The following is a 10,566-nucleotide window of genomic DNA, read 5'->3' as shown; positions in this document are numbered from 1 at the left end:
CAGGAGAGGAGGGAATTGAACCTACATCTCTAGGAGCCATGGTACAGCCTCAACCACCCTGTTTCCCACACATGGAGATTTCACAGCTCCGATTCTGCTCTTCTCGGCACAACCCCATTGACCGCAGTCCCGCAAGCGGTCAGGATTTAGTTCATGCTCCTGCCTTAGTGAGAGGACTCCTAGGACCATGGGAGTGGGGCAGGGCCTGCACTGGAGATTGCTCTGGCTCTGTCCCTCTTGAGCCAGCCGTCACTGCACCTGCCCCAGGCTATGTCTGCTGCAACACATTGAAAAATTAGGGGTAAATGCAAACTCCCTTAAGCACTTAATGCAAGCAGTGGGGGATGGGAGTACAACCAGCAACCTGACATAGTACTAATGAGCATGTTTCATATAACTTCTTGACAGCTGCATAACACTACTAGAATCACTCAGCCAGCAAGGAAATGCAGCTGCCTCTGGGGTGGAACAGGACAGCTGCTTAAAAGCTACACAGCAACATTACACAATAGTTGGGGGAAAGAAAGGATCCTGTATCCGAGTGAACTGGCATGAAGGGTTCCCAGGAAAAGGTGCCATCCGAGCAGACATAGCTCAGGAGTGATACATTTGTCCTCTTTCCCTTTGGTGAAAAATGGCCCCTTCTTTCTGTTGTACTGTCACTTTTCTCACAGGGACTCCTGCTTTTTAGTCCATCTCCTCCCATCTCTTTCAATGAAAGGAACTCGGGTTTCAGGGTTGGATCAGCTAAAGGGTCCCAGACAGATGTGTCTCTGAAAGCACCTCCTGCAATCTCCCTGGGCCCACGGGCAAATGCACGGAGAAGGAGAAGCTGTGTCCAGCCCAAAGTCAGTCGATATGCCTGGTCATCTCACTCTTATCTGCACTCGGAGTTGTGCTATAATGGTCACTTGTTTAAAGCAAGCATGGTTGGCGGCTGCGGTAGTGTGGTCTAGTGGTTAGAACAGCCGGTTGCTCCTGCCGGAGCTTGTAGTGGCAAGGTTCTGTTCCCACATCCACCACTGACCTGCTACAGCGTGTGACCTTGGTCAAGTGCTTCGCCCTTCCTCAGTAGCTGAGCGATGATTGTTGCCCCCAGGGCTAAGGCAATCCCAGGAATCTTAGAAACGGTGCAAGTCTCATAGACCAGTGGTCTCCAAAGTTTTTGGATCGCTCACCCCCATGGTGCCGCCAAAGAAAGGAGAGCGGAAGTTTTACCGCAGCGGAAGATTTACCACAGGCGTGCCGCCGAAGAAAGAAGGAGGGAAGACCTGCCGCAGGCATGCCGCCAGAGGGGAAGACCTGCTGCAGGTGTGCAGAGCTGCCGCCAAAGAAAAAAAAAGGCGGAGTGCGGTCCGGTGGCACTCCTCCTGCCGCGCAGCCCCTGGGGTGCGCGCACCCCACTTTGGAGACCACTGTCATAGACGATTAGGGCAGGTGTCTAAAGCGATGCTTAGACACCCTGATTGTCAGCATCTGCGGCTCCCATGAACTGAGCTGCAGGAGCTCGACACCTTTGAAAAGGATCAGTATTACATGCGGTACGGCAGCACCCCAGCGGAAGCACTGTTATGCTGGGTGTTGCACAGGCGCCTAGAGAGAAACGGTCATTAGAATGGCTCGGCAGCAGTTCTGCAGAAAAGGACCTAGGGGTTACAGTGGACGAGAAGCTGGATATGAGTCAACAGTGTGCCCTCGTTGCCAAGAAAGCCAATGGCATTTTGGGCTGTATAAGTAGGGGCATTGCCAGCAGATCGAGGGACGGGATCGTTCCCCTCTATTCGACATTAGTGAGACCTCATCTGGAGTACTGTGTCCAGTTCTGGGCCCTACGCTACAAGAAGGATGTGGAAAAATTGCAAAACATCTAGCGGAGGGGAACAAAAATGATTAGGGGACTGGAACACATGACTTATGAGGAGAGGCTGAGGGAACTGGGATTGTTTAGTCTGCAGAAGAGAAGAATGAGGGGGGATTTGATGGCAGCTTTCAACTACCTGAAAGGGGGTTTCAAAGAGGATGGATCTAGACTGTTCTCAGTGGTAGCAGATGACAGAACAAGGAGTAATGGTCTCAAGTTGCAGTGGGGGAGGTTTAGGTTGGATATTAGGAAAAACTTTTTCACTAGGAGAGTGGTGAAACACTGGAATGCGTTACCTAGGGAGGTGGTGGAATCTCCTTCCTTTGAAGTTTTTAAGGTCAGGCTTGACAAAGTCCTGGCTGGGATGATTTAGTTGGGGATTGGTCCTGCTTTGAGCAGGGGGTTCGACTAGATGACCTCCTGAGGTCCCTTCCAATCCTGGTATTCTATGATTCTATGATCCTAATCATAGAATATCAGGGTTGGAAGGGGCCTCAGGTGGTCATCTAGTCCAACCCCCTGCTCAAAGCAGGACCATTGCCTGAGTCAACATGGAAATGACAGCTGAAGGGTTACTAGGCCCTTGGTACAAAGGGGGAAGCTGCGGGGTGAAATGACTTGCCCAAGGAGAGCTAGAAGTGGATGTCAGAGCTCTAGATCACCAGTTGAGCCCTTAACCATGAGGCCACCGTCTGCCAGACTTCCGCTCACTTTTATGTGTCTACCTGTAGGCACCCAGGTTTGACCCAGTTGGCCTGGCTGCCTTGTCCTAGTGCTGACCTGCGGGGGAGCTTAGCCCTGATCCGTAAGCCCTTTCCATTTCTGTCCATGCAACTTCAGCCAGTTAAAAGCTCCATGTCTGTCTCTTCTGTGCAGACAATAAATTCTCATGTCATTGGAATCCTGCGGGAACCAGTTCCTGGGCACAGTGAAGCCCTTATCTAGCACATCAAGCAGGGCAGCTGTTGCCTAAAGGCAAATGCGTCCATCCCCCCCACCCCCCCACAAACACACACATTACAAATGGCACAGGGGAGCCGCGGGTGGAAGGAGGGCATGGGAACCTCCCTTTACCAGGAAGGCTGGGCGTGTGGCTCAGTTCCCTTTCCGGCTCACCACAGCCTCCCTTCCCTGCATGCCCTTGGTCAGTCACCTAGTCATGCTGCACCCAGGTCACTGTTTAACACTTCCTGTCTACCCCTCCTGCTTTGTCCGTCTCGTCTCAGTGGATGGGTAGCTCTGGAAAGCCAGCATTGCCTCTCCCTGTGGCCCCAATCTCGGCTGAGGCAGCTCGGAGCTACTGTAATAAAAACAGGTTTCAGAGTAGCAGCCATGTTAGTCTGTATTCGCAAAAAGAAAAGGAGTACTTGTGGCACCTTAGAGACTAACAAATTTATTGGAGCATAAGCTTTTGTGAGCTACAGCTCACTTCATCGGATGCATTTAGTGGAAAAAACAGAGGGGAGATTGATATACACACACAGAGAACATGAAACAATGGGTTTATCATACACACTGTAAGGAGAGGTTTCAGAGTAGCAGCCGTGTTAGTCTGTATTCGAAAAAAGAAAAGGAGTACTTGTGGCACCTTAGAGACTAACAAATTTATTAGAGCATAAGCTTTCGTGAGCTACAGCTCACTTCATCGGATGAAGTGAGCTGTAGCTCACGAAAGCTTATGCTCTAATAAATTTGTTAGTCTCTAAGGTGCCACAAGTACTCCTTTTCTTTTTAAGAATATCTGAGGAACAGTGGGGGGTGGGGTGGGGGGGAGAAATAACATGGGGAAATAGTTTTAATTTGTGTAATGACTCATCCATTCCCAGTCTCTATTCAAGCCTAAGTTAATTGTATCCACTTTGCAAATTAATTCCAATTCAGCAGTCTCTCGTTGGAGTCTGTTTTTGAAGCTTTTTTGTTGAAGGATAGCCACTCTTAGGTCTGTAATCGAGTGACCAGAGAGATTGAAGTGTTCTCCAACAAGTGTTCTGCAACGGGTTTTGTTGCAAAGGTGACTTCTGGGTACTACCTACTACAGGACAGGCCCAACAAAGAAAATAACAGAACGCCACTAGCCATCACCTTCAGCCCCCAACTAAAACCTCTCCAATGCATCATCAAGGATCTACAACCTATCTTGAAGGACGACCCATCACTCTCACAGATCTTGGGAGACAGGCCAGTCCTTGCTTACAGACAGCCCCCCAATCTGAAGCAAATACTCACCAGCAACCACACACCACACAACAGAACCACTAACCCAGGAACCTATCCTTGCAACAAAGCCCTTTGCCAACTCTGTCCACATATCTATTCAGGGGACACCATCATAGGGCCTAATCACATCAGCTACACTATCAGAGGCTCCTTCACCTGCGCATCTACCAATGTGATATATGCCATCATGTGCCAGCAATGCCCCTCTGCCATGTACATTGGCCAAACTGGACAGTCTCTACGTAAAAGAATGAATGGACACAAATCAGACGTCAAGAATTATAACATTCAAAAACCAGTTGGAGAACACTTCAATCTCTTGGGTCACTCGATTACAGACCTAAGAGTGGCTATCCTTCAACAAAAAAGCTTCAAAAACAGACTCCAACGAGAGACTGCTGAATTGGAATTAATTTGCAAACTGGATACAATTAACTTAGGCTTGAATAGAGACTGGGAATGGATGAGTCATTACACAAAGTAAAACTATTTCCCCATGTTATTTCTCCCCCCCACCCCACCCCACCCCACCCCCCACTGTTCCTCAGATATTCTTGTTAACTGCTGGAAATAGCCTACCTTGCTTGTCACCATGAAAGGTTTTCCTCCTCCCCCCCCCCCCTGCTGCTGGTGATGGCTTATCTTAAGTGATCACTCATGGCTGCTACTCTGAAACCTCTCCTTACAGTGTGTATGATAAACCCATTGTTTCATGTTCTCTGTGTGTGTATATCAATCTCCCCTCTGTTTTTTCCACCAAATGCATCCGATGAAGTGAGCTGTAGCTCACAAAAGCTTATGCTCTAATAAATTTGTTAGTCTCTAAGGTGCCACAAGTACTCCTTTTCTTTTTGTAATAAAAACAGGTGAGGTGGATGCCTCCTGGGGATGCTGGTTTCTGCAGTGTGTAAGCTTGGAACCCTCCCCTTTAAGGAGCCGGGATGTGGGGTGATAAAAGGCATGGGAGAGGCTCCCAGGATGACTCCTTTAAGATCCCTGCACTGGCAAGCCTGGGGCCTGTGCAAGAAGCAGGTGGGACATGAACCATGTGCTACCTCGCCTGGGACATGACCCCTCAGCTCCCACCTGTGCTCTGCTCTCTGTGCAGAGCTCAAAGTGATGTGATTCCCCTTCTCTTTTGTGCCTGGTGCAGGGTCCTGACCCCCAGCAGAGCCCTCACTGCTATGGCTGAAAACGAAACTGGTTTGGAAAGTGGCTTCGCTTCTCTTTCCAGTCCTTTGCGGCCATGCTCACTCTCACCCCTGCGACCCTGTCAGGGAGCTGGCACTTGTTCCTCACACCCAGGGTCAAATGATTCTCCACCAACAGGGCTTGGGTGACGTCCTAGCACGAAGCTGACACAACATTGAATCAATGCCCAGCATGCTGATAGAGGGCGCCGCAGGGGATACTTTTCAGCTGCATTATAAATCGAGGTTTCAGGCATTTTTGGTCTCTGAAGATCCCAACACATTTTCCTCCAAAGAGCTAGAGTGTTACCCTTAGTATCTCTGCCAAACTGTAGTAGACCCTGACAGGCACAAGAGACACAGAATTCTTCACCTCCTGTCCTGAATTGCTCTGTGGTGTTGCTGCACACTGTTAAACAGCTGCTGCTTGTCACCTCAGAGGTGGCAGCATTTCAGTGGTGGGTGAAGTGATCCCTTGAGATATAGTGAACAACTGAGAGAGAAACATTTGTATCCATCCAGATGAAAGATACAAAGACTATTTTCAGAGTAGCAACCGTGTTAGTCTGTATTCGCAAAAAAGAAAAGGAGTACTTGTGGCACCTTAGAGACTAACAAATTTATTTGAGCATAAGCTTTCGTGAGCTACAGCTCATTTCTTCGGATGCATTCGATGAAGTGAGCTGTAGCTCACGAAAGCTTATGCTCAAATAAATTTGTTAGTCTCTAAGGTGCCACAAGTACTCCTTTTCTTTTTTACAAAAACTATTGTTATTGCTGCCTGGCTGCAAGTTCCTTTCCTGAGCCAGGGATGATTGGCCACTGGGAACAGGGCTAGAACCAAGTAGTAACAGGTGTCTTGAACTTATATTTCATTAACCCATTTTGCTCCTTTCAGGGACGAGTGAAAATTGAGTGGTCCGGCTAGAAGTGACTGATCTCAGGTTGCTCAGCAGTCTGTAGCAAAGCCAGGAAGGGAAGCTGATCTCCCGCGTCCCAGCTGAGGGTGAGAGCCACAGAACCAGCCTCCTCTTACCACAGGATTTGGCCCTAAACTTCCCTGCCATTGCTACCATCACTGCAGCTCCCGCTATGGCAACAATGGTGGGAGACCTAGTGTAGACAAGACTCTGGTGGCTGCCTGCAGCTTTACTATTATATGGCCAAATGCCGTTAAAATGGCACGACCCCCTGGTATGCATGCAGTGATACTGGTGTAAATGTGTTTATGCTGTCATGGCTATCCCTGAGCTCAAAGGAGTATAAGCTATCCCAGTAAAAGGCACCTTTTACCAGTAGAACTGCAGCCATGCTAGGGGTAAAAAGTCACACACACCCTACTTATCCCAGGGCAAACACTGTCTGTAGGGCTGGGCTAGGGGCCAGGTTCAGGAAGATGCCTCCTTATTGCAATCTGGCTCCTCAGTTTTAACTCCGCTTGGCTGTGTTAGCTGAGTGCCCTCACTCCCATGGAGTCACACCATACCCTGCACCCAGCCCATGGGGCTGGAGACAAAGGAAGGTTAGAGACGGGAAGGAAAAAGAGCCAAGAAACCTCAAGGAGGAAGAAGACACAAGTGGCAGGTGGAGGGAGCCAAGGGCCATGTTCCTGTTTCAAGGCCAATTCTGTTCTTTGGTTCCCATCCAGAAGGGCTGAGGCAGCACCCATGGTTCAAGGATGAGGAAAACCACAAACCACACAACTCGGCTCTGCCGGAGGGGCTGGCATCCCAGCTGCAGATCCAGGGGCCTAGCAGGGTTAATTAATAGATCAAAAGATTAAAACCCAGGGCCTGCTCCACTGGCTTATACCAGCAATACCTGGGGACAATTGGTAGCGTGGGGTCCTGCCTTTATCTGGGAAACTGCATTGCACTGGTGCAAAGACCTGCACTTGGATTTTCAAAGCATTGGCTGGAGCTGGGCACCAAACTCCAATGGCTCCTAACACAGAGCGGCTGCACCAATGAAAAGCCAGGCTTACGCCAGTCCGATGTTCGGCAGCAAGTGTCCAGACCTGGTCTCCGTCCACTCATGCAGCCATCGACACCAGTGCAAGGTCATATAAAACCCACCCTGGCAGAATGGTGGTGATTCATGGTGTTGCTGCACATTATTAAACAGCTGCTGCTTTTCATCTCAGAGGTGGCTGCATTTCAGTGGTGGGTGAAGTGATCCCTTGAGATATAGCGGACAATCAAGAAAGTTACGTTTGTATCAATCCGGATGAAAGGTGCAATAGGTATCATTATTGCTGCCTGGCTGTAACCATGCGAAGTTTTTTTCCTTAGCAAGGGATGACTGGAGACAGGGCTGTAAATCAGGTATTAACAAAGCTAAGTTTAGCCAGAAAATGCCCATTCACTGAACTGAAATATTTTGCTGATTCTATTGCAGATTTGACAAAACTTTCACAGAGCCACAGGCAGGTCTCCCATGTGTTCCAGGGTCTGCAGCTCCACAGCATGGAGCCTGCCAGTCCCGGGAGTCCTGGCTAGAGCTGGCCTCTTGGGGCTGCTAAGTTCTACGTTCTGTAACAGGCAACTTGCCAGCCGCTGGATCTGGAGCCCTGGCTCCAGCTGGGTCGCTTGGGGCTGATAGGCTAGGGCTGACCTGCCAGGCAGATTGCCCCAGAGCCAGGCACCCAGTGCTTCCAGGGTCCTTGGTTCTGAGGCAGCACTGCCATGCTAGGACTTTCAGGCTTTTGGCTGGGAGCCCCAACTGTAATGGGTTTGGCTCCTGATTCTGCAGCAGGGACCTTGAAAGCACCAAGAAGAACCTTGACCGGAGCTTCCTGGTCTGTGGTCCTGGGGCAGCTCTGGAGTCAAATCCCTTCTGTTAATGACCATAGGGCTGGGCTGTTTCAGTGCTGCAGACCCCGTAAGCCCCTGCAGTTGCTGAATGGAATTGACATTCTTGTCAGTTTCATGGCTGCTATTCCAAGAGCCTTGATTTCACTCAGCAGCTGCCTGTCCCGGGGAGCAAATTTAACACTGGCCACATCACATGGCATTTCCAGAATGAATTTCTGGGGCATTTCTCATTTTGGTGAGAAAACCTGACCTGAACCAAGTTTTTTTTTTTTCTTCTCATCTTTTGGTTTGGGCCCTAAACTAAGAAAATCCATTATTTACTCAGCTCTCCTACCAGGTGCCTTTAACCTGTGTTTCATCACCGGGAGTGGAGTGAGAACAGAATCTTTCCCCCTTCTGTGTGCTTAGCTGACATAAGCACTAGTCTGAAATGGGCCAGTTCTTTCCCTGGAGTAAATCAGCATAGGCCCATCGGGCCTGACTCCCAGTCAGAGTAAGACCCTGTTCATTACACCCCTCTGGCAGGGTCAAGGGACCTTAGCATGAACGAAAGTCAGACCCAGTGATCTCAGTGAATTTAGGCTGAAATACTCCACCTGGGGATCTGGCTCACTGTGTAAAATAACATTAAATATCCACCCAAGATGCAGGGCAGGGAGCAATCGAGTGTTTTCCTTTGGCAGGTGTTCTCAGTGCTCAGAAAATCTGCAGACAGCAGCACTGAGATTGCAGCCACACAGGAAGGCAGAACTCATGTGGAAAGTGGCCTAGAGCAGTGAGAGCGTACATGGGACAAGGGGAATCTTTGGGCAAGGAAGGGAGCTTGGATTCTGACCGAGGTGCACTCCTGTCACTGGAGAGGCTCGATAAATGACCCAGATAAAAGAAGGGGATGTTTCCCCTTGGCCGAACCCCAGAGCACTCTAGCCACTTTGTTTGCACTTTGCCTGCTTAACCCCAGCCAGACTGTCCCAACTGACTTTGCACAGGTGGCAATCGGAGCTGGAAGAATAATTGATATTTTGGTTCACTGGGAGTTCAAACATAAGTAATACATTGGTTGGGTCGAACTGAATTTGAAAATTCAGAAACATTTTGGTGAATTGTGACAGACCATTTAAGGGGAACAAAATGTGTTGTCTGGCCTGAAACATTTTGTTTGGGGGCATTTCTTAGGAGATAGATTCACACAATGGGGGGGAGGCCCTTAGGGGCCTCAGCTGGCCTGGGGGAGACTCAGCTTCATTTCCCCCCTCTGCCCAATGTGGTGAATGGATTGGAACTTGGGTCTCATACATTATACAAAGGGGCCCCAGCCAGCCAGCTATGTGGGGGAGGGGCGCTCTTTCAGTCTTTCTGGCTGAAGCTGCCCCAGGGTGTTATGAGCTGGGTGACAACTTGTTATGGGTTGAGTTAAAACCTCTTTAAACTGTTGTATGAACTAGTCCCCCATTTCAGCCAGTTGTAAGAGCGAGTTAAGGGGCCATCCCTAAAACCAAGGCTAATCGAGTCTGCTCAGAACCTAACAGTAAGTGGGTGGTGATAGGGTGCAAGCAGATAAGGGCGCTCTTGGTGCTGGGAGCAAACAAAGCTGGTTCCTGCTATTTGATTCCCTCTGTGTTCAGAGACCCGGGGCTCGGTACATTCTTTGGAAATACGCAAAAGGGGGCTTGTCTACCCTTAAAACGTGGCACCAGTGCCGCTGTCAGTGACCACGCTACCTACGCTGATGGGAGGGTTTCTCCTGTCGCCCTAGGTATTCCACCTCCCTGAGAGGTGGTAGCTAGGTGGACAGGGGAATTCTCCCGTTGACTTAGCGCTGTCTGCACCAGGGGTAAGTCACTTTAACTGTGTCACTCAGGGGGGTAGATTTTTCCTAGTGTAGACCAGGCCAGAGACATACCTGACTGTCCCCAATTTCTGCTCCCAGCTGGGCCGCCTCCCAACCTTGACTAGCCACTCAGGGCACAAATATTTAGTCAGTGGAGCAGGGACATAGGTCTCCTACCCGAGCACTCTAACCACTAGGCTGCAGAGTTGTTCTCTCGGTCGCTTGCTGGACAAATGACTGTTTAATGATTATAGGCAGTGGACTAGCTTCACCAGGAGAGCTTGAGAGAGATCCCCTAGGTCAGAGCCCTCAGCTGTACAGCAGGAGAGCGGAGCTCAGACACTGTCTCCACACCAGCTAGCGTGAGGCCATTCCAGGCCAGTTTTCCCTAGTCCAAACGAGTGCTAATGGCTGGGCACGCAGCATCTTGTCATCCTCCAGCTGTTTGGTGAACGGTGCTTCAGTCCTTTAAAAAACAACAACAACATTTTCTGGTTGAAACTATTCGGCAAATGGGTGTTACGTTTGGGAATCGTTTCAGTTCTCCAAAACATGCGTGTTGCGGTGAATTTACTATTTACCCCAGCTCCGGTGGGGGTCAGAAGGTGCAGGGCAATAGGAAATCAGGCCCGTAGGGGAGTGGATTACCCCCAC

This window comes from Dermochelys coriacea, chromosome 24 (assembly GCF_009764565.3).
Source record: "Dermochelys coriacea isolate rDerCor1 chromosome 24, rDerCor1.pri.v4, whole genome shotgun sequence".
NCBI classification, from domain to species: Eukaryota; Metazoa; Chordata; order Testudines; family Dermochelyidae; genus Dermochelys; species Dermochelys coriacea.
Note: the sequence above shows the minus strand (reverse complement) of the source record.